This window comes from Aquarana catesbeiana, linkage group LG13 (assembly GCF_042186555.1).
Source record: "Aquarana catesbeiana isolate 2022-GZ linkage group LG13, ASM4218655v1, whole genome shotgun sequence".
Lineage (NCBI taxonomy): Eukaryota > Metazoa > Chordata > Amphibia > Anura > Ranidae > Aquarana > Aquarana catesbeiana.
Window position 1 is genome coordinate 237,923,896 of NC_133336.1, and position 27,128 is coordinate 237,951,023.

The 27,128-nt window shown below is 43.4% G+C and overlaps 1 protein-coding gene across 1 annotated transcript in view; it reads left to right on the forward strand.

Moving 5' to 3' along the window:
• Window positions 1-7,596: 7,596 nt before the first annotated feature.
• LOC141117036 (transgelin-2-like) overlaps window positions 7,597-27,128 on the forward strand; it is a 54,475-nt gene continuing 34,943 nt past the window's right edge. Inside the window, exon 1 of the mRNA XM_073609617.1 lies at window positions 7,597-7,694. The gene's annotated coding sequence lies outside the window, so the exon portion shown is untranslated. The remainder of the gene's footprint in view (window positions 7,695-27,128) is intronic.

Below are 27,128 nucleotides of genomic sequence, written 5' to 3' on the forward strand. Positions count from 1 at the left end.
CACAAATGATGTGTCCCTGCCCCGCCCCCCTCCATTGCATCATGCTGAGATCCGGTAACATCATTGAAGCTGACATAATGATTATTTTTTTACTACACAGCTAGGATATGTTACTACCCAGTAGTACTTCAATTCCAACACGGAGTAGATAGAGGCATGGAGGTTCAAAAAATAATTTTTTAGATAATTTATAGCTTCCTCAATGCAGTCATGAAACGCGTTGAATGTTTTTCATAAGAAAGGGGAAGTAAATTACCTTTTTGTTATGTAACGGAAATGGCCTGTATGCAAGTAATGACTCTCTCTGGATCCTGGGGGAGGGGAGATTTATAACTGTTGTAGCACATCAAGACAGAGCCAACCAGCAGCACAAGTGGATTTTATAAAAAGGCTTTTAGAAGATCTCTGTCTGATTTGTTCGTTCCCCTCCTAGCAGGTCATAGCTCCGTCTGCTCAATTCACCCTAGCAGGTCATAGCTCCGTCTGCTCAATTCACCATAAAGTGTACCTGTGCTTTTCCCTATTTGGACCAGCCCTTGGCTTTGCTCCCCTTCCCCACTGTAGCCCCCAAATAGAGAGGAAACACTGACCCCAAGATGCTCACCCTAATCTTAACCCTAGAACTCATAAAGTGGACCTATCATCGAATATAGTTTTTCTACAGCCATGCTAAGTAATGTTTCAACAGTTCCAAGTATTTATTACTCCTCACAGAGATCGCAGTATCTCCGCCCCCCCTTCCTCCTCCCTTTTTTCTCCAAATCAGCAGCACCATCCAGGGTCACCATCTACGTCCTGAATAAGATACTGCCTCAGAAATGGCGGAACCATGTACACCTTTGGTGCATGTAGGGTTCATAAATGTCTGACATAGTTCACAGCCTGCTCCACTGGGGAAGAGGAGACTGAGGACATGCTTCCTCCTGCCTGTAGCATCTCCTCCAACATCAGTACCTGACCTTGTAAATAGTGGCCAGCTCCATAAAGACAAGGTTTGACCAGTTTGAAGTAGAGGAACTTGAGTATCTTGCACAAAACCCTGACCTCAATCCTACGACCTCAGCCTTTGGGGTGAATTGGAACATTGACCGCAAGCCAGGTCCAGGGCCGTCCTTTAAAGCAGGGCAAAAGGGGCAGCTGCCCTGGGCCCTGTCATTGTTGTGGGGCCCAAAGCAGTTGCCTCATACTTGCCAAATATCCCAGTTTAAATTCCCTTGTCCTTTGAAGTTTTAGTCCTGTCCTGTGTCCCAATGTCTCAGTGTGAAGTGCTGGTACTAATGCCGCCCAGTTCTGTCTTATTGTTGTGTAAAGAATTGTACATGTAAATAATCGGCATTCATATGTAAATAGCGGCAGCATTCATAAGTAAATAGCTGCGGCCAGTGGCTTCGATATGTAAATAAAGGCGGCATTCATATGTATATCATGCCCCCCTGCAGTGAGGAGATTATGTGCTGTAACCTCTAGCCACCCATAAGTGTGCAGTAATACTGTACAGTAATCTTTAGCAACCAATTAACAAGCAGAAATCATTTGCTGTACAGTAACCTCTAGCAACTAATCAGTGAGCTGTAATGTGTGCTGTAACCTCTAGCAACCAGTCAGTAAGCAGTAATGATATGCTGTAACCACTGGCAACTATTCGCAATTGCTGCCTGATCTGATACAGTAAACTGATTTTAAGTCTAGCTGCTATTCATTGTATGTCTCAGAGCAGGTAGAGAGTGAAATTGCATGGGGGGGGGCCCAAGAAAATTTTTGCCCAGGGTCCAATCAATATTAAAGACGGCCCTGGCCAGGTCTTCTCATCCAACATCAGTACTTGACCTCGTAAATGTTAGATGGTTCCATAAAAGATATGGTTTTACCAGTTTGGTTTGGAGGAACTGGAACGGCCTACACAGAGCCCTGACCTCAACCCTAGTGAACACCTTTGACCAGTTTGGTGTGGAGGAACTCAACTGGTCTGTATAGCGCCCTGACCTCAACGCTACTGAACACCTTTGGGATGAATTGGAACATTGATTATGAGCCAGTTCCTCTCATCCACCATCAATACCTGACCTCATAAATTTGTCCGGCTCAACAAAAGATATGGTTTGGCCAGTTTGGTGCGGAGGAATTTAAGTGTCTTGCACAAAACCCTGACCTCAACCCTACTCAACGCCTTTGGGGTGAATTGGAACACTGGTTGCAAGACAGGTCTTCTCATCCAACATCAATACTTGACCTCGTAAATGTTGGCCAGCTCCATAAAGACATGGTTTGACCAGTTAAATGTGGAGGAACTGGAATGGCCTACACAGATCCCTGACCTCAACCCTACTGAGCATCTTTGATCAGTTTGGTGTGGAGGAACTCAACTGGTCTGCATAGAGCCCTGACCTCAACTCTACGCAATGCATTTGGGATGAATGGGAACACTGATTGCAAGCCTGGTCTTCTCATCCAACATCAATTCCCGACCTCATAAATGTTGGCCAGCTCTATAAAAGACATGGTTTGACCAGTTTGTTGTGGAGGAAATTGAGTGTCTTTCACAGGGCCCTGACCTCAACCCTACTCAATGTCTTTGGGGTGAATTGGAACACTGACTGCAAGACAAGTCTTCTCCTCCAACATCAGTACCTGACCTTGTAAACGGTGGCTAGCTCCAAAAGGACATGGTTTGACCAATTTGGTGGGGAGGAACTAGAATGGCCTACACAGAGCCCTGACCTCAACCAGCGGCGGCTGGTGGTTTTTGTTTGGGGGGGCAGCAAACAACCAAACCCCCCACGTCAACTCAAACCCCCTGCTGTTTGCCGGTCGGCACTTACCCCATTTAGCCAGTGGCGGGGATCGGGCATCTATGCAGTGGATGAATCTCTCCATTGCATATAGGGGATGGCCTGGAGTGAGGTGGCGGCGTCCAGGCGTCCTTAATGGACGGGCCACCCCTGACCTCAACCCTACTGAACATCTTTGACCAGTTTGGTGTGGAGGAACTCAACTGGTCTGTATAGAGCCCTGACCTCAACCCTAATGAACACCAATTTGGGATGAATTGGAACATCGATTGCGAGCGAGGTCTTCTCATCCAACATCAATGCCTGACCTTTTAAATGGTGGGAAGCTTCATAAAGACATGGTGGGACCAGTTTGGTGTGGAGGAACTCGAGTGTCCTGCACAAAGCCCTGACCTCAATGCAAGCCAGGTCTTTTCATCCAACATCAGTACCTGACCTCATAAATGGTGACCAGCTCCATAAAAACATGGTTTAACCAGTTTGGTGTGGAGGAACTCAAGTGGCCTCCACAGAGACCTCAACCCTACTGAACACCTTTGGGGTGAATTGGAACGCTGATGGTGAGCCAGTTCTTCTCGTCCAACACACACAACCCCGACCTCACAAAATGTTCTTTTGGCTAAATGGACTCAAATTCCCCCAAACCACACCCTAAAATCTTGTGAAAAGCTTTACCAGAAAAGTGGAGGATGTTATAGGGGGGTCAACTCCAAGCCAATAGTTTTTGAATGGGATGTCTCTAGGTACTCACGCTACTTGCATTAAAAAAAAAATATATCTAATGATTTTCCCCACAGTATTTTTGTTTGCCACTAGATGTCCTCATTTTGATGGCCAGTATCATTCAACCCACTTCCTCCCAACCCAGCCTGCGATTGGACAGTGAAATGAGAAGCAGTACAATGAAGAGCTCATCTCTGTCACACTGCTCTCTCCTCCTATCAGCATGTTCCTTGCCAGTACATGAAATAATTGACTCAGTCTGCTGCTTCTTCCTCTCACACTCCAGCCCTTTTCCACAGGGACTACAAGAGGCAGATACCAGGTCACATTCAGGTACTTACACGCTTGTATTTATACACTTTTTATATATATATATATATATATATATATATATATATATATATATACATATATACACACACACACATACACACACACATACACACACACATGCAATACGCTTGTACTTAATGATGTAATAAATTATTAAAATAATTAAAACAAAATTCATATAATTTAAAAGGATTTTTTCATATAATTTGTTTAATTTATTGTTTTAATCATTTAATTAGGTTGCATTAATTTGTGTCTTTTATATCTGCCCAGCTTTAACCATTACCTACTGTACCCAAAATGGAAAAAAAAAACGTTTTTAGCTTTAGGTATACTTCGGGTGCATCCAAAAGCTGCTAATGACAAGATTTTCTAACATTATAAGAAGAAAAAAAAATGAAATAAAAAGGTTGTTTAAAAAAAAATCCCCCCGCTAAAAAAACAAGGGCAAAAAAAAGTTTAAACTTTAGGTATAGATTTAGTTGTTGCATCCAAAAGCTGCCAATGACAAGATTTTCTAACATTATAAGAAAAAAATACAATAAAAAGGTTGTTTAAAAAAAAAAATCTCCCCTCTAAAAACACAAGGATAAAAAAAAGTTTTAGCTTTAGGTATAGATTTTATTGTTGCATCCAAAAGCTGTTAATGACAAGATTTTATAATGTTATTTAAAAAAAAATAATCATCAAAAGTTGTTTTAAGAAAAGCCAATCCCCAAAAATAATAAAAGGTTGTTTAAAAAAATCCCCACCCACAAAAAAAAAAAAAAAAGTTTTAGATTTAGGTATACTTTAACGGTTGCATCCGAAAGCTGCCAATGACAAGATTTTATAACATTATACAAAAAAAAATAATAATATATATATATTTATAAAGATTTTATTGTTGCATCCAAAAGCTGCTAATGACAAGATTTTCTAACATTATAAGAAAAAAAATTACAATAAAAAAGGTTGTTTAACAAAAATCCCCCCTCTAAAAAAACCAAGGAAAAAAAAAGTTTTAGCTTTAGGTATAGATTTATTTGTTGCATCCAAAAGCTGCTCATGACAAGATTTTATAATGTTATTTAAAAAAAATAAAATAATAATCAAAAGGTTGTTTTAGGAGAATCCAACCCCAAAAAAAAAACAAATACAAAAACAAAATGGAAAAAAAAAAGGTTTAGCTTTAGGTATACTTTAATTGTTGCATCCAAAAGCTGCTAAAATGACAAGATTGTATAATGTTATTAAAAAAAAAATAATAATCAAAAAGTTGTTTTAAAAAAATCCAACCCCCCAAAAAACAAAAAGAAAAAAAAAAGTTTTAGCTTTAGGTGTAGATTTAATTGTTGCATCCAAAAGCTACTAATGACAAGATTTTATAATGTTATTTAAAAAAAAAAAAAATAATAATAATCAAAAAGTTCTTTTAAGAATATCCAACCCCCCAAAAAATAAAAATAATTAAAAAAAAAAAATTAGCTTTAGGTACACTTTAAGGGTTTCATCCAAAAGCTGCTAAATATATATATATATATATATATATATATATATATATATATATATATATATATATCTATCTATATATATACACACACACACACACACACACACACACACAGTGGGGCAAAAATGTATTTATTCAGCCACCAATTGTGCAAGTTCTCAAAAGATGAGAGAGGCATGTAATTGTCATCATAGGTATACCTCAATTATGAGAGACAAAATGTGGAAACAAATCCAGACAATCACATTGTCTTATTTTTGAAATAATTTATTTGCAAATTATGGTGGAAAATAAGTATTTGGTCACCTACAAACAAGCAAGATTTCTGGCTCTCACAGACCTGTATCTTCTTCTTTAAGAGGCTCCTCTGTCCTCCACTCATTACCTGTATTAATGGCACCTGTGTGAACTTGTTATCAGTATAAAAGACACCTGTCCACAACCTCAAACAGTCACACTCCAAACTCCACTATGGTGAAGACCAAAGAGCTGTCGAAGGACACCAGAAACAAAATTGTAGACCTGCACCAGGCTGGGAAGACTGAATCTGCAATAGGCAAGCAGCTTGGTGTGAAGAAATCAACTGTGGGAGCAATAATTAGAAAATGGAAGACATACAAGGCCACTGATAATCTCCCTCGATCTGGGGCTCCATGCAAGATCTCACCCTGTGGGGTCAAAATGATCACAAGAATGGTGAGCAAAAATCCCAGAACCACACGGGGGGACCTAGTGAATGACCTGCAGAGAGCTGGGACCAACGTAACAAAGGCTACTATCAGTAACACACTATGCCGCCAGGGACTCAGATCCCGCAGTGCCAGATGTGTCCCCCTGCTTAAGCCAGTACATGTCTGGGCCCGTCTGAGGTTTGCTAGAGAGCATTTTGATGATCCAGAAGAGGATTGGGACAATGTCATATGGTCATATTAAACCAAAGTAGAACGGTTTGGTAGAAACACAACTCATTGTGTTTGGAGGAGAGAGAATGCTGAGTTGCAACCAAAGAACACCATACCTACTGTGAAGCATGGGGGTGGCAACATCATGCTTTGGGGCCGTTTCTCTGCAAAGGGAACAGGACGACTGATCCGTGTACATGAAAGAATGAATGGGGCCATGTATCGTGAGATTTTGAGTGCAAACCTCCTCCCATCAGCAAGGCCATTGAACATCAAACGTGGCTGGGACTTTCAGCATGACAATGATCCCAAACTCACCGCCCGGGCAACGAAGGAGTGGCTTCATAAGAAGCATTTCAAGGTTCTGGAGTGGCCTATCAGTCTCCAGATCTCAACCCCATAGAAAACCTTTGGAGGGAGTTGAACGTCCGTGTTGCCCAGCGACAGCCCCAAAACATCACTGCTCTAGAGGAGATCTGCATGGAGGAATGGGCCAACATGCCAGCAACAGTGTGTGACAACCTTGTGAAGACTTACAGAAAACGTTTGACCTCTGTCATTGCCAACAAAGGATCTATAACAAAGTATTGAGATGAACTTTTAAAAATTGACCAAAAACTTTTTTTCCACCATAATTTGCAAATAAATTCTTTCAAAAATCAGACAATGTGATTGTCTGGATTTGTTTCCACATTTTGTTTCTCATAGTTGAGATATACCTATGATGACAATTACAGGCCTCTCTCATCTTTTAAAGTGGGAGAACTTCCACAATTGGTGGCTGACTAAATACTTTTTTGCCCCACTGTATATATATATATATATATATATATATATATATATAATTTGTTTTAAAAAAATCCCCCTTAAAAGAAAAAAAACAAAACAAAAAAATGTAAAATAAATTTGTGTGTTTGAGTTCAGCCTAGAGTTGCAGCTTTAACTATTATCTACTGTAGCCAAAATGAAAAAAAAAAAAAAAAGGAAATAAAGTTTTAGCTTTAAGTATACTTTAACGGTTGCATCCAAAATCTGCTAATGATAAAATTGTATAAAGTTATAAAAAAAAAAAAAGTGGTTAAAAAAAAAAACAACAAAATCCCTCCCCGCAAAGAAAAACCCACAAAAAAAACAAAATTGAAAAAGCACATCCTCAATCTGCATGCAGTTTGGTGGACAGATGTGCGAGTGGCCCCTTGGCGTGAAACGTTCGACATTGATTATTTTATCAGGTTGCATGACATTTAGTGATTCATACAGCAGCCTTGGAATCACAGGCAGGATTGTAGTACAGTACTCATTCTCTACACACACACACCCTTTTTTCTTTGATTAGGGCTGATGTCATTGCTTTCTTTTTTTTTTTTTTTTTTTGGGGCAGGGCTGAGCTCTAGAGAGAGACTCAGACACACAGTCACTCCAGTGCTGTTTCCTGCTGCCTGGGATCGAGTCAAGGTAAGGCGTGTTGTCGCAGATGTCGTTGTACGCAGACGAACCATTTAGCATTGTGTCGTGTATAGACTGCCCCAGGGGTGCTTTATTAGCTGTCCCTTATTGTAGCCGCATTAGTCCACTTGCAACAACACAGTTGAGTACTGTCTGTGATACTTTTTTTATTTGCACTAACAGATAAATTATTAGGACAAGCTTTCAGGGATCTACCACTACAAGTATCAGCACGCCGTCTAAAACTGCGTGTTACGGTCTTTTTTTTATGATGTGACAATGTAATATATGGGGCGGTGATGTAATCACAGTTTCAGATTGGATGGAATAGAGTGTTGAATGGGATGGGGTGGGAAAATGTCTGAGTATCAGCAAGTATCAGCATGGTTTTGTAGGCTCCTGAAGCTCCAGAGCTGACCACTTGTGGTTGCTGAGCTTCTGATATACTACAAGTATCAGAATGCCTTTGCTGCTTTACCAAGCTGGGGGGCATGGAAGTTCCTCTGGGACTACAAGTATCAGCACTGCCCTGTAGGTTCCTGGAGCTCCAGAGCTGACCACTCATGGTTGCCGAGCTGCTACTGAACTACAAGCATTAGAATGCCCTTGCTGGTTTACCCATCTGGGGGCTTGGAAGTTCTTCTAAACTGCAAATATCAGCATTTTCTGGTAGGCTCCTGAGGCTCCAGAGCCAACCGCTTGTGGTTGCTGAGCTTCTGGTGAACTGCAAGCATCAGAATGCCCTAGCTGGTAAACCCAACCAAGGGCTTGGAAGTTCTTCTGAACTACAGGTTTCAGCATCATCTTGTAGGCTCTTGAAGCCTCAGAGGTGACCACTTGTAGTCGCTGAGCTTCTGATGAACTACAAGCATCAGATAGCTTTTGCTTGTCTACCTAACTGGGAGTTTGGATGCCCTACTGAAATAAGTGTCAGCATTGTCTTGTAGGCTCCTGAAGCTCCTACGGTGAGCACTTGTGGTCACTGAGCTGCTGAAGAACTACAAGAATCAGCATGCCTTTTCACCCCTGCTGAGGTTCCTGGTGGTTTTATGGGTTTTGTGGAAGTATGGGTTACTCTACTGGCTTCTGACGCTCTGGGAATACTGACCTACTAGTTGTGGGACTAGAGGTCCCAGCAAGCCTTATCCATCTACTTTAGCAAAATCCTTCATAATTGGTGGCTGTCTGGCTCTGGTTTTAAGATGACTAATAGCAAATATCTCAAGCTTTTGGATCTCCAGTCATCTGGTGGTCTTCCAATTATTGTATGACTACCGCAACAATCTCAGTTGGTGGCTGTCTGGCTCTGGTGACCTAGGCGTAACACCAAATTTCTCAAGCTTCTGGATCACTGGCTGAGTCATCCATTTGCTGTACGACTACCAGCATGGCCTACTGGGAGCTGGCTGCATAAGTTAGGGGCGCTGCTTTACAGAAGTCTCAGCATGCTTTGTGGAATTTCAGGTGGCCAGCTGTGACTGTCTCTGGGCATCAAGATGCTCTAGAGCTTTGTTAATTCATGGATGTCTACTTCTTATTGAACTACAAGTATCAGCATTGCCGAGCTGCCAGAGCTAGAGTTGTATGCCCTTGTAGTAATCTAGTGCTTATAGAACTAAAAGAAACAATATGTTCTCAGCACGTGTAGCTGGCATTATTTCTAGTTCCATGGTTGTTATTCAACCACAATCATCAGCATGCATTATGTAAGCCTTGACTATCTTGTCCAGCAATCATCAAGATCTTGTGGGACTACAAGTCCCAGCATTCTTGAGGAACCTTGGTTTTTCTTGCTTGTGTGGAACCACGAGTTTTACCATAACTTGCCTGGCGTCTGGTGTTCCACCTATCTCAGTGTGCTGCTATCTGTTAGAGAACAATACGTTCCAGTATGGCTTACCAAGGTGGAACCATCAGATCCACCATGGACAAGAAGGCCTACAGCTCTCATGGTCTTCATGGTTGTCTACTTCTTATTGAACTACATGTATCAGCAGCTAGAGTTGTATGCCTTTGTAGTCATCTAGTGCTTATAAATCTAAAAGAAACAGCATGTCCTCAGCACGTGTGGCTGGGATAATTTCTAGTTCCCTGGTTGTTAATATTTAAGCAAACATCAGCATGCATTTTCTAAGCCTTGACTATCTTGGCCAGCAATCACTAAGATCAGCATTCTTGAGGAACCTTGGTTTGCTGGCTCATGTGGAACCATATGTTTTACCATAACTTGCCTGGCATCTAGGGTTTCACCAATTTCAGTGTGCAGCTATCTGTTCGAGAACGATACAATCAATTATGGCTTACCATGGTGGAACCATCATATCCACCATGTACCAGAAGGCTTACAGCTTTCATGGTCTTGAGGAAATACGAGTTCCATCATGGCCTTTGGAAATTGGGTATCATTAGAGAAGGTGAACCTTTCAATACTTATTATCACATAATGCTCCGGTGGGCCTTCCAATGCAAGTTATCACATAGTCCTCTGGTGGACCTTCCAACGCTGATTATCACATAGTCTTCAGATGCACTTGCGTAATCAAGTAATCAAATTTCCCTGGACTATAAAAGCCTCCTTCAATTTAGATTTCCAATAGAATTGCCTACATTACTTGGTTGCTATCCTTTTAAAATAAGTACCAACGATAGTTTGTTGCTCAACCATCTCTGGCACCTCTTCCACTGGCTTATAGAGTAAGGTTGTGTATTGAGAACACTCATCTTGGATAATTATTACTTTAAAAGCCCCAAGGATACTACAAAAAAAACAAAAAAAAATATCATTGCCTATCTATACTTTCTGCTGCCCTAGGCCAACTGTGTCATCCCTTCCCCCACCCACTCAATTGATTGTTCTCCTGTGACCCCCCCCTGCTTGTTTTTTTAAAGGTCAGTTGTGAGGGGGGGAGGGGGATCTGGGGGAGTGGGGGTGGCCATCCAAACATAAAATATTCATGCATAAACCTGGTTGTTCGACTTTGCATGGAATTGTTTGAGAAGGGTAGGTCTACTGGGGGTAGCATTGTTGAAGATGTGGCCAGATGATGATGGGCAGGGCAGCAAGCAGGAACCTTTTATTACACCTAAGGATGCATCACTTTCTGTCCATGGCATGATGCTCAAATAAATGGGTGTTGCCTCTGAAGGCTATGATGCCCTAAGCCACTGTCTATGTTGCCTTTTGAGAAATTCTGCTCTGAACAGATTGTAACATACAGGAAAAGGGGGACTTTATTATACCACTGGTCATAATGGAAAAATAGGGAGGTCTCCAGGGACAAAGTGGAAAAATCCTGGAACAATCCCCGGAAATTAAGAATAGTTGGAAAAAGTCTGAATTTAAAGGATACTTTTACTGAGGGGGAATATGTCAAATTGTCATCAGAGACCTAATGGTCCGATTGTGTCTGGCTTCCGAATTTACTGACTTTTCTTGAACACGCCCATATGTGATGTTCACAAAGCAATACGCCACTAGGGGCGGTTGAATATGAAAATTGTCTTGCAACATCATTTGCTGTTCCTGACTTGTTCTGATGTTGCATTTGGCCTAAGCAAAGGAAATAGTATATAGTATAGTATAAAAGTAAATAGTCAAGAATCAGTCGTTGATACTTTACTGTGCCGAAGCTGAATGCAACGTTAGAATGAATGGGGAACAAGGACTGATTGTTTCGACAATGGTCAATGAGTGTGCCATCTACAGCTTTCCAAGACTACCAAATGGCAGCTGCTTGACTGTACAACAGACAGATACACTTCAAGACAGAAGATACTGATAGGACAGATTTTTGAAAAGGTGGCCAAAGGTCGAGCTCATCTATAGCTTCCCAAGACCACTAAATGGAAAATTTTTTAATGTAGGACAGACAGGTATGCTTTAAGACAATGGGTACTGATAGGACAGATTTTTTCTATGGCGGTCAATAGTTACGCCAATCTGTAACTTCCCAAAACAACTAATTGGTAGCTTCTTGATATGCTTTATACCCAGAGGGTGTGGATAGAAGAGATTGTTTCAATTGTGGTCAATTGTGGTCAAAGATTACGCATCTATAGCTTCCCAAGACAACTCAATAGAGGCTTCCACCACAGGACAGACAGGTATACTTTATTGGTAGTAGTCAATGGTCATGGCTATCTATAGATTCCCAAGACCATTAAATGTCAGCTTCTTGACCGTACGCAAGACAGGTACATATCACGTTAGCTGGTATGGAAAGGACAGACTGCTTTAATGGTATTTAATGGCCATGCCCATCTATAGCTTCCCAAGGCCACTAAAAGTCAGCTTCTTGACTGTACATAAGACAGGCACACTTTAAGCCAGTGGATATGGATAGGACCTATTGCTTCAGTTAGGTCAATGGTCACACCAATCTATAGCTTCCCAAGACCACTAATTGGCAGCTTCTTGACTGTATGACCAACAGGTACATGTCAAGCCAACAGGTAAAGATAGGACAGATTGTTTCAATGTTGGTCAATGGTCACCCCCCATCTATAGCTTTCACAAGTCAGGTACACTTCAAGCCATTGTGGGTAGGGAAAAATTCTACTGTGTACAAGTAAAGGAATGAAACGTTCTTTTTTTTTTGTTATACACATATGAACCGGATATTACTCAAAAAATGATGTTTAACTATCTCTTGAGGCATATGCAATTCAAACCGTTATCTGGCCCCCTGGCTGCTTTAGGGACAGTCTCTATCTGGAGTCTAGTTGTTGTGGTTTCCCTGTTTCGGCTTCTGTGCTTTAGGAACTGACGTGTCTGCATTTCTTTCTTTTGTGTGAATGTTTCAGTAAGAAAATTCTCAGGCGCTGAGCTATCCATAGGTCCTCTGACATATTTTTGGGTTGAGGAAAGCATTTTTGGTATGTGACTGGACCGCGGTTATTCTTCCTCCCTCCCAAGGCAGGACACGATCCCCTCCTTTAGGCTGTGTGATTAATAATTTAAAGCTGAAATCCTGGCAGATATAAAGACCCAAATGAATGTAGGCCTGTATTCACTCATACATCATTAAATGCATTTTTAATTGGAGTATTCGATCAAGGTCATTGACTGAAGTTGGCCAATAGATTTTCTTTTTAACATTCTACCCAAAATCCTAAGAAAAAACAGTTCTTTAGAGCAGCTATTCTCAATTAGGGTTATCTATATTGTAAAGTGGTGCATAAACTGTTGGCGCTATATAAATCCTGTATAATAATAATATAATAAGGTGGAACTCTGGGCTTCCTTCAGAGATTGCTAGGGGTTCCTTGAGTCATGGCTGATTGACCTCCCATCTGATGGTACTTGCATAGTTCTGGGTCTGATTCCCCTTGAGAAGGCCAGCAGCATGACCTCAATGGTCTTTTTAACTGTCTATAAGGGTGGCAATTGTAAGGGAGCCATTCTTCCTACTGACCAGTGCAAGGGGTATTCTTCACATAGAATCCAAGGATTCCTCCAGAGATTGCTAGGGGCCCCTTGAGCCATGGTTTATAGACCTCCCATCTGATGGCACCTGCATAGTTCTGGGCCCAGATCCACTTGGCAAGCAGCATGACATCAATGATCTTTGTTAGCTGTCTGTGAGGGTGGCATTGTGGCCACCCCTGTAAGGAGGCCATTCTTCCTACTGACCACCATTACAAGGGGCATTCTTCGCCTAGAACCCTAGGGTTCCTCCTGATGTTTCTAGGGGATTACTTGAGGTGTGGCTTCCCGATGGACCTTCCCATTTTTTGGGGCTGGCATAGTTACAGGGCCAATGCCACTTGGAAGTGTCAGCTGCATTAACCCAGTGACCATATTAGCTGTCCAAAGTAGGGGCATTTTCTCAGAGACCCCAAAGAACTGGTTTTATCAAGGGCTCTGAAAATTATTTCAAGGGTTTCTCTGGGGTAAAAAGGTTGAGAAATGCTGCTTTAGAGCATTCAACCTTGCCTTAATCAAGTCAACTAATTTTGTTTGAAAGCCTTTAACATTTTGCCCAGACCCGCTACTTGAATGGGATCCCAGATGTATAAAGCAGATTTATTTTGTGCCTTACAACATGTATGATTGTCACCGAACGAAAACCAAATTCGCAGTTAGAATTTTATTCATACGAGAAAAGAAATCCATCTTGCTCCTTCAAACTTGCTCGTCACTTACCCTTAAAAAAACAAAACAAATGAACATTCCCAAAAGGAACATTTTTCCAACATATGGCCAGCTAAAGAAGAGTTTAAACTACCAGAACTTCTGTTCATGCTTAAAAATCTGATGAACTATGAACCCTCATGAACTATCTCCTGCAATCATCTTGATCAATTACTAGTTAAAATTCTTGCAGTGCATGGCAAGGCCAATTGGGAAGGTAAGCTCGTGGGTGTGGCAGTGTGATAAAGAATACAATGGAGCATAATAGAGATAGATGTGGGTGTGGTCAGAAGATAAGGGTTGTCAACAGAGGAGAAGAAAAAGATGGCTCCATTCCAAGGTTTTCTCTAATCCCTGTACACCTAAATCCCCAAAACTACTCAGAGGACACATTCTTATGTGCTGGACACAACAAAGGCAGGAAAACATTCTGGAGCGTAGTGTTCCTTTAAGGTCGGGCTGACATGTGTGATTGGTGTTGCAGATAATGAGGTAATCAGGATGTGCAGACAAGCATGCTGGGACTTATTGCACAATCTCCGCAGGAATTCGTCTCTGCCTGTCAAATTTCCTTTCTTCCAGGCTGCGATTACACGCTGGACAAATATTAAGCTACCCAGCAGCTATTCTACAGGTCTTATTGTCCAATAACAAAGCCAAACCTGGGGCCTTCTCTGCTCCCTAGTTGGGAGTTGGCTACCTAAACCCTGCTCGTCAGATTTGTAGCAAATTCTTTAGTTGCACAGAGTTGTGTAAGAACAATTCTTAAGCAACAAGGAGAGGAAATCGTCTACATATTACGTACGATTGTGCGATAATCTAAAGATGGGGGGAAAAAATGGCAGCTTAAAGTGGTTTTACTATGAAAAGTAAGGCAACAGGTTCACTTTATTGCGAGTCCTGGAGCTTCTTATTCCGGTTGCCTGCACGGTGCCAGGAAAAGAAGCCCTGTGCAAGCTCCAAGTTGGAATTAGAAAACACATGGGCTGAATATTTTTTTTTTCTGCCCCCATCCAACAGTGATGGGCAGCCATCTCCAAAGAACAAATTGGCCCACTCCAATGACATCACTTTATTTAGTCCAAACAGTCATTTACCAAGTACCAGTGCTGCCACGTGGGAGAAAAAGTAGTCACTACATGCTCCCCCATACCCAGAAGTATGGGGTAGGTCACTTTACTCCCACAAACGCAGATCGAAGAGAAGTATAAGAAGCCGACATTAAAGTTAAGTGTTGCTTTGCCTGCATGGGAAGACCACTTTAACTTAGAATGATGGTCGGTGGTGAGGAAAATTTTACCACAATTTTTTGTTTTCCCACACATATGGTGGCAGAAAATCAATAGCTTTTAGCAAGGGTGTCATTAGAAATCACAGGGCCCTGTACAGCCTACCCGACAGGGCCCCCCTCCAGTGCTTTGTGTGATGGGAGGTGCCAGTGTGTGCAATGCGCAGGGTGTAGAAGCAGCATTAGCGACATTGGTGTGGGCGTGATGTGAGAAGATCATCGGCCATGGCAGCACCATTGCCCCAATAAGCTTCTGACTCCTGCACAGTGCTTACAGGGAGGATCAATCACATAGGGGTTGATTTACTAAAACTGGGAGTGCAAAATCTGGTGCAGCTCTGCATAGAAACCAATCAGCTTCCAGGTTTTAGTTGTTAAAGCTTAACTGAACAAGCTGAAGTTAGCAGCTTATTGGCTGCCAGGCGCAGCTGCACCGGATTTTGCACTCTCCAGTTTTAGTAAATCAGCCTTATAGAGTCTATTAGACTGACTGTTGGTAGCAGGTACAACCACCAAAAAGGTAGCTCCTGCTGGACCCTGCCCCCACCCGTTGACCTGATAGAGCCTGGGTTTTTTACTGGAGTACTGCCTGTTCCACCCTATTGGTAGCCCTGGCTTTTAGGACCGGTGCTTAGGGACCAGTGTGAAAGTGTAAGCCAGAACTTTATTGCAAGAAGGAACTAAGGAACCAAAAAGACCTCCAGTGAACCATTGCGAAGCACAGTAGAGCCTCCCTAGAACTGAGAGTATTTGCAGGTCTCGTTGTGGGTTACAAAGAACATTTGCCCTTGTCTTTTCTTGGAATAAGAAGGTGAGGCATGGCAAAAGAAAAGGCATTTAACAGCAGGGAGGACACCCCCAGGAGGCCCCTGCAGGACCTAGCCCCCCCGCTGTTGACCTGATGGGGCCCAGGCCTGGTAGTGGAGTACTGCCTGTACCTACCTATCAGCAGTCTTGGCTTTTAGGAGTGGGGCTTAGGGACCAATAAGAAAGTATAATCCAGGAGTTTTTTATGAGAAGGAACTACAAAGCCCTCCTCTGAACCAGTGTGTAGCACAGTAGAGCCTTCCTAGAACAGAAGGTATTCACATGTCTCGTTGTGGGTTACCCCAAATGAAGAACATCTGCTCCTTGCTTGAAATTTAGCATTTAGCAGTAGGGAGGACACCCAACGGCAGCCCCTGCTGGGTCCAGGCCCCCCTACTGACCTGATAAGGCATTGGGCCTGGTAGAATCTATTAGACTGACTGTTGGTAGCAGGTAGGACACCCACAGGTAGTGGACCCTGCCTCCCATGTTGACCCGATAGGGCCTGGGTTCTGTACTGGAGTGCTACCTGTACCACTCTATCTTGGCTTTTAGGCATGGGGCTTAAGGACCAATGAGAAAGTATAACCCAGAAGTCTATTGTAAGAAGGATTTAAAAAGGAACCAAAAAGCCCTCTACAAAATCAGTGCATAGCACAGTAGAACCTTCCTAGTACAGAAGGTCTTTACATGTCTTGTTCCTCACACCACCTTTGTGGGTTACACCAAACAAAAAACATTAGCTCCTTGATTGCAATAAGGTGAGGCGTGGCAAAAGAAACGGCATTTAGCAACAGTGAGGGCACCCACAGGCAGCCCTTGCCGGGCCCCCCTGCTGACCTGATGGGACCTGGGCCTGGTAGTACAGTACTGCCTGTATCACCCTATCGACAGCCTTGGCTTTTAGGACCAGGGCTTGGGGACCAATGATAAAAAGTGTAACCAAGTGGTATATTGTGGGAAAGAACTAAAAGGAACCAAAAAGCCCTCCACAGAACCAGTCCTGAATAACAAAAAAAGATGACCTCAGGTGTGAAAATTTGCCAAACAATTTTTGTTAGATAGGAAACTACAGGTGTTACTGATGATTTTTTTGAAGGCTGGTCAGTGTGTTTTCCATTAAAAATGATTGACCCTGCCTACCCTGTGGCTTTTCAAGGTCTGCTGGAGCACAGATAAAACTTCTAGAAGAACTCGTTTTAAATGCTAGGTATTCAAATTCCTTGTATTTGTCTGTCTCAATGGCAGATCATTTATGACGGTCAGGAAATAGCAGTCGACATTCTTTACAAGGCTCCATCTCCAGGGTGCGGCAGGAAAGTTCCTTCGAGCGTTTCCGACACAACCATCTTTCCATCTACAGCTATGCCAGCGCTGGATTATCTGCCCTCATAGGCCAACGTGTTACGATAAGCGCACGATCCAGCTAGGCTGCAGTCTAATTCAAAAGCCATGTAGTTTTTAAAAAGTGACTGCTGAAATCATGAAAGGGTTAATTTATAGAGGAGTTGGTCTTGGATTTGCAGAAGATTCACTAATGAATCTTTTGTCTGTTTAAAACACATACACTGCATCATAATTTGCCAAGCCAGGATGGCAAATGAGTTGCCAAACTAGACTGGCGAATGCGCCAGGATAGAAATAGAGGCTCAGCTTTTAGAAGGGAGGTAGAGCTTTTTTGTATCATATTTTTCTCTGAGGGCTTGTCCTCACTGGCTGCAAACAGAGCAGATTTTAGGGGTCTTTTCTGTCCCTGAAATGCCCCAAAACCGCCTTGTACAACCTTGACAATGCAATTCATAGGCACAGTACCCATGGAAGTGGCAATGTTGCGGCACCTCAAAAAAAACATACCAAGTGCACCATGGTTAGGACTGGAGACGGTGCTGGACTGACTAGATCAGTATCTAGTCGTAGGTAGGTGGCTATGTGGACAAAGAGGAGGAAATCACAGCCAGTGGGTTGAGTCCAATCAGTGCCGGGTCATCCAGTGCCCAGGGCAAAGATGTCAAACTGTGCCCCCACCCCATTTAAGATGTGCAAGCTTAGGGGATCCTACGCCCAGTACTCACTCGCTTGTTAAAATCACTGCCGCTATCACTACTCCTGTCAGCCTTGTAACAGAAGGCAACCCCATCCCTACAGTAAAACATTGCCCCCAGGGCAAAAATTGAACAAAAAGCTCTGGATGGCCGCACTCCAATAAAAACAATTTCTTTATTGTTATAATAAATCCATGCAGCAAGGATAAAACCACTTAGTGGTTTTATCCTTGCTGCATGAATTTATTATAACAATAAAGAAATTGTTTTTATTGGAGTGCGGCCATCCAGAGCTTTTTGTTCAATTTTTGCATATGGTTGCATATTGAGCCGCACCCACACCTGGAGAGGGGAGAGATCATTAGGAAGTGGACACCTGGAGCGGGTTCTTCTGTTTGTTTCAACTGCCCCCAGGGCAGCCGCCACTCCCGCCTACCCCTTGTCCCGGCCCTAAGCCCAGTGGTGGGTCGTGGTTGTGGGCTTGGGCTGCTGCCTTTCTGGTGCAACATTATGGTTGTTCCATTGAGGAGACTTGGGTGGGAGCAAAGACATCAGGCACTCCTTCCCTCTCACCCAAGTGCAGCACGGGCAACCTTCCAACTTTCCAAGCCATGGATGGTGACACATGTTCAAAGTCCTGTTGCAAACACTTAAACACTAGGCGCGGTTTCAAAGTGTTTGCGAGCGTTGAGGGACCAGGCACATGGATATATTGTATAATATTCCCAGTTGGTATCAATATTTCCGTGAAGTAGCAATAGAAACCTTTCCACATTCTATCCAAAGCAAGCCTACACACACAAACACACTTTAAAGCTGAACTCCAGGAAAAGGAAAAGTCTTGGTCAACTGCTCTATTGTGTCTAGGGGGCTGGGTATAGAAGTTTTACCTGATCCCCTGCTCCCATAGGCTCCTTTATGCTGATAGACCGGTCCCTGCAGCCTCTTATCTAGGATCCTCGGACCTCATTAATACCAAAGCAGAACCCATAGCCCTGCAATGGGCATTGGGAGATCAAGGGACAGTCCAGAGTCCGGAGTGTAGGGAAGCACCATTGGCGAGGGAGAACGAAGGACCAGGTAAGTGAATTGTGTTTCCTACCAAGACAATGAAGGGGTCTTGACCGGGACCATGACACCAGCCTTTGGCTTTGTGGTGGCCCCAATTAACAAGTCCCTGAGATATATAAAAAATGAAATGGTTGGTTTTAGCTGGAGATATCCTTTAACCCCACAATACACGACCATTTATTAAACCTCTGCAATAGCTGTCATGGTTGGATGTATTTAGTCTACAGCAGGCTCTTTGCTGCTCGGAGAATGAATCTTGACAGCACAAGCCCAGAGGTCTTCTCTTCACACGGTCACATGATATATCTGTTGAACTGAAGGAGGATGCATGGGTTATGTCAAGGAGAGGGCAATTGAGTAAGTATGACATTTGATTATCCATGGTTTTAAAGCAGACCTGTCTGGCCCCCCCCTTCCTTCCCTCTGCAGTAAAGCCAAGAATCAACACAGTGTGCATGCTAGGACTGCAAAACTTTCAAGACTTTAGCAAAGTAGAATTGAGTAGGACGGGGTTGTGGGAAAGAGTGGAAGAATAACTGTGATTGTAACCAGGTAGCTTTGTGTGCAGATTTATTTTACCGGTCTGCTTTCCCGAAAATACTGGCTGGTTTTAGGACCCCCAATTGTCAGTGCGTCATTGTTTTAGGACCCCCAATTGTCAGTGCGTCATTGTTTTAGGACCCCCAATTGTCAGTGCGTCATTGTTTTAGGACCCCCAATTGTCAGTGCGTCATTGTTTTAGGACCCCCAATTGTCAGTGTGTCATTGTTTTAGGACCCCCAAGTGTCAGTGTGTCCTTGTTCTGGGACCCCCAAGTGTGTCATTTCACTTGAACCACCAAGTGGTCAGTGTGTCATTCTTCTGGGACCCCCAAGTGTTACAACATTGTTCTGGGGCCTCAAAGATTTAAGAGAGTGGGGGCAAGGTTAGTCTTCCTGCAGGTATCACCCTTGGTTGCTGGGTCCAGCTCAACCCAAGCATTCATTGTGTTTATTGCTGTAAAAAAAAAAAAAAGAAAAAAAGAAGAAAAGGAAGGGGTCAGAGTTGACGCTTATCACAGCCATTTATCACAGAGTGGAACAATAGGAATCAAAACTTGTTTGCCAACTTGTCGCTCAGTCCTTGCTGTGCACAAGGCCCGCAGAGACACAGACAGTAAACGGTTATGTCAGCGCTCTGTGTACACTGAATAGAAGACGTGGTGAACGGGGGCACTTCAGGGGGGGAATCTGGAAGATTGCTCAATCACGTATCAAGCAGCAGAAGAATGTAGACGTTGGGTGAAATCTCTGAGCGGTAGGATGTGTGCCAATTGTGCGGTGCCATATCCTGGTTGGGTGTGTGTTTTTCACACATAGAAAATACCTGTGTACATGGGCAGTCACTAGAATATCATCACCGGGTGACCACACATTAATGACCGGATGTATTTGCACTGACACCTTTGTAAGATGCCTCCCCGTTGCTGTGGGACCAAAATCATGCACTGCATGGCAACCAAAAAAAAAAAAAAGGGTTCTCCAGAAATGCTGTTCACATCAGCGCGTTGCGTTTAATTTTCTCAGCACCAAAAAAAGTACGGCGTGCATTACTTTTTATGGCGCAGTTCAAATGCGCGCAAACATGCAATAATCACAACACACTGCAAGGCAAACAACGCAAAAAAACCCAAAACAATTGCAACGCATGTAAAATGCACGCCATCGCATTATAACACATTACAAAAAAAGGCAGCTCAAGCGTTAGTGGATGAGTTGTGGTGTGAATGAGCCCTAAATAGTTCTATGAGATCAGGTTTACCCAACAAAGGCTTTACAATTCTGTTCTGACGGTTTTATGATCCAACAAGAGGAATGGAAGCGCCACGCCGCTGTTCAATAGTCAACATACAATTGTCGGGGTCAAGAAACAATAAAAAGGGATAAATAATGTGTTTTCGGCTTCTAAAACTGTTGACTTCATAGGAGCTTGATAAAACAAATTTGATTATAAAAAAATAAATAAATATATCATTATAAATGGTTTATATTATAAATATATATTTTAATTATAAATATTATAAAAAAAGATTTGTGTGTGTTTATATGTGTATACATATATACACACACACACATAAATCTTTTTTTTATAATATTTGACAGAGAAAATTGAGTACTGTCCGTGATACTTTTTTTATTTGCACTAACATACAATTTTTCAGGACAAGCTTTCGGGGTATGTCCCCTTCTTCAAGGTCCAAGCAGTACCGCTTGAGTACTGCTTGGACCTTGAAGAAGGGGACATACCCCGAAAGCTTGTCCTGAAAAATTGTATGTTAGTGCAAATAAAAAAAGTATCACGGACAGTACTCAATTTTCTCTGTCACAATTGCACTAATACGGCTACAATCAAATCAAGTATTTTTATAATATTTATAATTAAAATATATATTTATAATATAAATCATTATAAATGTATATATACACATACACAAACACACACACACACATACATATATATTTTTTTAAATCAGATTTATAATTAAAATATATATATTTTTATATTTATAATATAAACTATCATAATAAGAAGAGTTAAATAACAAATAGCAAGTATATAAGGCCCTAGGGATAAAGAAAAATATATATAAGAACATTATTTATTTATTTTTTTTAACTTTGACCCTTATATACACAATATTACCTAAAGTATTGGGACGCCTGCCTTTACACGCACATAAACTTTAATGGCATCCCAGTCTTAGTCTGTAGGGTTCAATATTGAGTTGGCCCACCCTTTGGAGCTATAACAGCTCCAACTCTTCTGAGAAGGTTGTCCTCAAGGTTTAGGAGTGTGTCTATGGGAATGTTTGACCATTCTTCCAGAAGCGCATTTGTGAGGTCAGGCGCTGATGTTGGACGAGAAGGCTTGGCTCGCAGTCTCCCCTCTAATTCATCCCAAAGATGTTCTATCGGTTTGAGGTCAGGACTTTGTGCAGGCCAGTCAAGTTCCTCCACCCCAAACTCACTTCATCCATGTCTCTATGAACCTTGTTTTGGGCACTGGTACACATTTGGTGGAGGGGGCGATTATGGTGTGGGGTCGTTTTTCAGGGGTTGGGCTTGGCCCCTTAGTTCCAGTGAAGGGAACTCTTAAGGCGTCAGCATACCAAGACATTTTAGACAATTTTATGCTCCCAACCTTCTGGCAACAGTTTGGGGATGGCCCCTTCCTGTTCCAACATGACTGCACACCAGTGCACAAAGCAAGGTCCATAAAGACATAGGTGAGCGAGTTTGAAGTGGAGGAACTTGACTGGCCTGCACAGAGTCCTGACCTCAATCCGACGTTGCTATATATAGTGGCATGTCAGGATTTATTTATGCACATTTGTATAGTTACTGAGAGGTCCACTTAAATAGGATACACAAAAACGGCATGCATCGGGGATTGTGGGAATTGAAGCAAAGCTTTCGGCTCTGCAAGGCTGCAAATCGAAGAGCTGCCAAGCCGCCACACCTCCGCCAGCGATGCCCCGTGGGTATTGTTATGTAGGTGATGAGCGATAATTCCACTCGTCTTTCCAGAAAGCCTTTCTCTTACCGTCCCTATTGTTTTCCTAAAGGACAATAAGCAGAAGCCAAAGCTCGGAGGAGAGAGCAGCAGGCCCGTTCGTGTCTGGATTAGCCGAGGCCGCCTGTTTTCCATCTCCGCACGATAATTAAGATCTTTGCAAATTGTTTTCCCTGGCCGCCCTCGGTTAAAATTGGATAAGCACAGAAAAAAAACGTTAGCCTGACTCTTGAGCAGCCACCCCCTCATCTTTCCTACAATACGAAGATTTCACAAAGGCTGGGTAACAAGGTAGAAAAATTCAGTAAAGTTGGAAAAAATGTTTAACCACCAACCACTGGGGGAGAATTTACCGTCCAGTGAACGCAACTTTAGGGATTTAGGCCAGGTTTACACTGGTACGACACGACAGTCGTAACACTTTGGATCCAACTTTGCCCTGTGAGGTCCGACATGCGCCCGACTTTAATGAACAGGGATCCCACTTTGATCCCGACAATACCAGGCACGGTCTGGTATGAATCTTTAGGGGGAACTCCACGCAAAAATGTTTTAAAAAAAAAAAGGCATGGGTTCCCCCTCAAAGGGCATACGAGGCCCTTCGGTGTGCAATGGATTTTAAGGGGAACCCCCCCCGCCGAAAAACAGAATGGGGGTCCCCCCCCAAAATCCATACCAGACCCTTATCTGAGCACACAGCCCGGCAGGTCAGGAAAGGGGGTGGGGACGAGCGAGAGAAGACAGCGGACAAGACTTGGCAAAAGAGCAAGAAGATAGCGGAGAAGACCCGACAGAGGCAGAAGACAGCAGATAGGGGGGGAAGAGCCAGAGAGGGCTAGAAGACATCAGCGGAGAAGACCCAGAGAGGGAAGAAGAACCGTCAGAGGCAGAAGACATCAGCGGAGGAGGCTGAAGAGCTGGAGAGGGGAGAAGAAATCAGAAGAGACGTGGGAGCTGCCTTAAAAACCTGTGTACTGCGTTTTATTTTTTTACATTTTTTTAGGTAAACGGGTAGGGATACAATGTACCCGATACTCATTCACATAGGGTGGGGGGCTGGGATCTGGGGGCCCCCTTGTTAAAGGGGGCTTCCAGATTCCGATAAGCCCCCCAACCGCAGACCTCGACAACCAACGACCAGGGTTGTCGGGAAGAGGCCCTTGTCCTCATCAACATGGGGACAAGGTGCTTTGGGGTGGGGGGTGCAGGGCTCCCTGCCCCAAAGCACTCACCCCCCCATGTTGAGGGCATGCGGCCTGGTACGGTTCAGGAGGGAGGGGGGCGCTCGCTCGTCCCCACCCCTTTTCTCAGTTGCCTGGGCTGTGTGCTTGGTTAAGGGTCTGGTATGGATTTTGAGGGGACCCCCACACAGTTTTTCGGCGTGGGGGGGTCCCCTTAAACCCATACCAGACTGAACGGCCTGGTATGCTCTTGGAGGGGGAACCTATGCCGGTTTTATTTTTTAATTTGGCGTGGAGTTCCCCTTCAAGATCATCAGAGCACAAGTCACTTGCCAAAGTCGGATCAGTTAGGATGGCGATCTGACTTTGATCCGACTTCAGTGATATTCAGTGGGCTGAAGTAGGATCAAAGTCTGTTCCTGAAACTTTTGGGTGTCCTTGCCCACCTTTGTGTGTCCTCCTCTTATATGGGCACATCAGGAGTATAGACTCAGAAACTCAGCACAGGAATGGTGGGAACCCTTCATAATGGGCACTGCAGGTGTACAGACCCAGGAACTCGGCACAGGGATGGTGGGAACTCCTCATAAAGGGCACAGCAGATGTCCCTGAAAGAAAATAGGAACCATCAAGATGCTTTAACTCTCCAGCAGCCAACAAAACCTGTAATGTTTTGGGTTACTCACTCTTTAAAGGATCAGTCCATCCAAATGGTGTATTTTACTTACAGGTCTGGTCTGGTCACCTGCTAAAAACCTTTATGGCTATGGAGACCATCAGATATAAACTGTGCTCCTGTGCACAAAACTAGCATTATAAAGCCATAGTTTAATGAGTTTTCTGTGGAGGAACTTCTGCACAGAGCCCTGACCTCAACCCTACAGACTACCTTGGAACGCATTGGAACCCCAATTATGAGCCAGGTTGTCTCATCAAACTTTACCTGACCTCATAAATGGTGGTCAGCTCCATCAAGACATGGTTTGAGGAGTTTGGCATGGAGGACCTCAAGTGTCCTGCACAGTGCTCCAAGCTCAACCCTACTCAACACCTTTGGAATGAATTGGAACCTCAATTGTGAGCCCGGTCTTTTCATTCAGCACCAGTACCTGACCTCATAAATGGTGGCCAGCTCCATAAAGACATGGCTTGATAAGTTTGGTGTGGAGGACCTCAAGTGTCCTACACAGAACCCTGGCCTCAACACCTTTGGAATGAATTGGAACTCCAATTGTGAGCCATGTCTTCTCGTCCAACATCAGTACCTGACTCCACAAAGGTTCTTTTGGCCAATGAGACACAAATTCCCATAGACACCCTCCAAAATCCTATGGGAAGCCTTCTCTGAGAAGTGGAGGATGTTATAAGGGAGCCAACTTCATGGGCTGTCCAGCAAGCTCATATTAGGTGTGATGGTCAGATGTTCTCAAACAGCCTTATAGTACAGTTCATCTTGCTATAAACTGGGACCTTAACTGTGAGCAGGATCTTCTCATCCAATACCAATACCTGGCCTCATAAATGGTGGCCAGCTCCATAAATACATGGTTTAAGGAGTGTAGTGTAGGGGATCTCAAGTATCCTGCACAGATCCCTGACCTCAACCCTACTGATTGCTTTTGGAATAAACTGGAACCCCAATTGTGATCCAGGTCTTCTCATCCAACATCAGTACCTGCCCTTTTAGCTGATGAGACACAAATTCCTATAGACACCCTCCAAAGTCTTATGGGAAGCCTTCCCAGAGAAGTGGAGGATGTTATTAGGGAGCCAACTTCGCGCCCATGGCTTTGGAATTGAATGTCCAACAATCTCATATAGCTGTGATGATCAGATGTCCTCAAACAGATCAGCTTGCTATAAACTGGGACCCTAGTTGTGAGCCAGGTCTTCTCATCCAACATCAGTATCTGACCTCATAAATGTTCCTTTGACACGCTCTCTAGAATCTTCTAGAAAGCCTTCCCAGAGGAGTGAAAAATGTTAAAGCCGCAAAGGGTCCTACTTCATATTAATAGCCTTGGATATGGATGTCCAACAATCTCACCTAGGTGTGAATGTCACGAGTCCACTAACTTTTGCCCATACAGGTCTAAGCTGTCCATACTCTATAAGAGATAAAATTGACTTAAACCCAATGACTTTTATTCAGTCGCTGATGTATTAGAATCTGTCTGAACTTGCTGCGCAATGTATAGTTAGATCCACTAATGACCTTAAATTACAGATTTCATTTCTAATGAGCATTAACAGCCTCCTATTACAAAAATGAAACCTTAAGCCCTAATACACCTTGACTGCCTGAGTCCTTTCATATGTGCCAAGACGCCCGGCGGGCAAATACAACTTTTAATCCTGCAATCCGCTTTCTACAATATGTACCGCTCGCTAACAATGGGAAATAGGCACTGCTGACGTCAATGGGTGTGTGTCGTCCCCCCCCCCCCCCCAATTTAAGTTAAGAATGTATTCACACCTCATTAATGCTCTCTGAGGGTTACATAGCTACAGTTTGTCCTCCTTTCCACACTATCGAAGCACCGTTCCTTTAAGATGCTTTCTTTTGATGTATACTGCTAGACCCGCCCACCTTTTTTTAACCTTCTGCCCATTGCCGAGCATTTTCTGTGCCCACATGGTGGCCTCCAAAAATGTGCTCGACCCATCGCTTCCCAGCTGCTGTTCAACTGCTCTTCAGAGGGCAACGCAACTGTAAGCAAGCCTTTAAGTGCATTGGGGTACAATTCAAAATGAGTGGTGACGCAACGTGTGTAACGTGCACTGCGAGTCACAGCAAGTCACAATGCTAGGTTCAGGCTTTTGCTTGCTCCGAAAATGCGCTCAACCTATCGGCTCCCAGCAACCGTTCAACTGCTCTTCAGAGGGCAAACCAAACAGTAAACAAGCCCTTAGTGCATTGGGGTGCAATTCAAAGTTATTGGTGACGCAACGCGTGTAATGAGCACTGATGAGGGTTACTGCTACTCACAAATCCAATGCTAGATTCAAAGCTTGGCGTGCTCCAAAAATGTTCTCGACCCATTGCCTTATTGCCTCCCAGCCACCGTCCAATTGCCCTCTGATGAATGAACCACCATGAATAGCTCACCAGAGGGTAACGTAAGTGTAAGCAAGCCCTTAGTGCATTGGGGTGCGATTCAAAGTGAGAGGTGGCGCAATTTATGTAACGTACACTGATGTGCGTAACCAGCTCACAAATCCAATGCTAGGTTCAGAGCTTGGCGTGCTCCAAAAATGTGCATTGGGGTGACGCAACATTTGTAATGTGCACTGATATGCTTTACGGCAAGCCACTGCTAGGTTCAGACTTGCTTGCTTCGAAAATGTGCTCAACCTTTTGACTCCCAG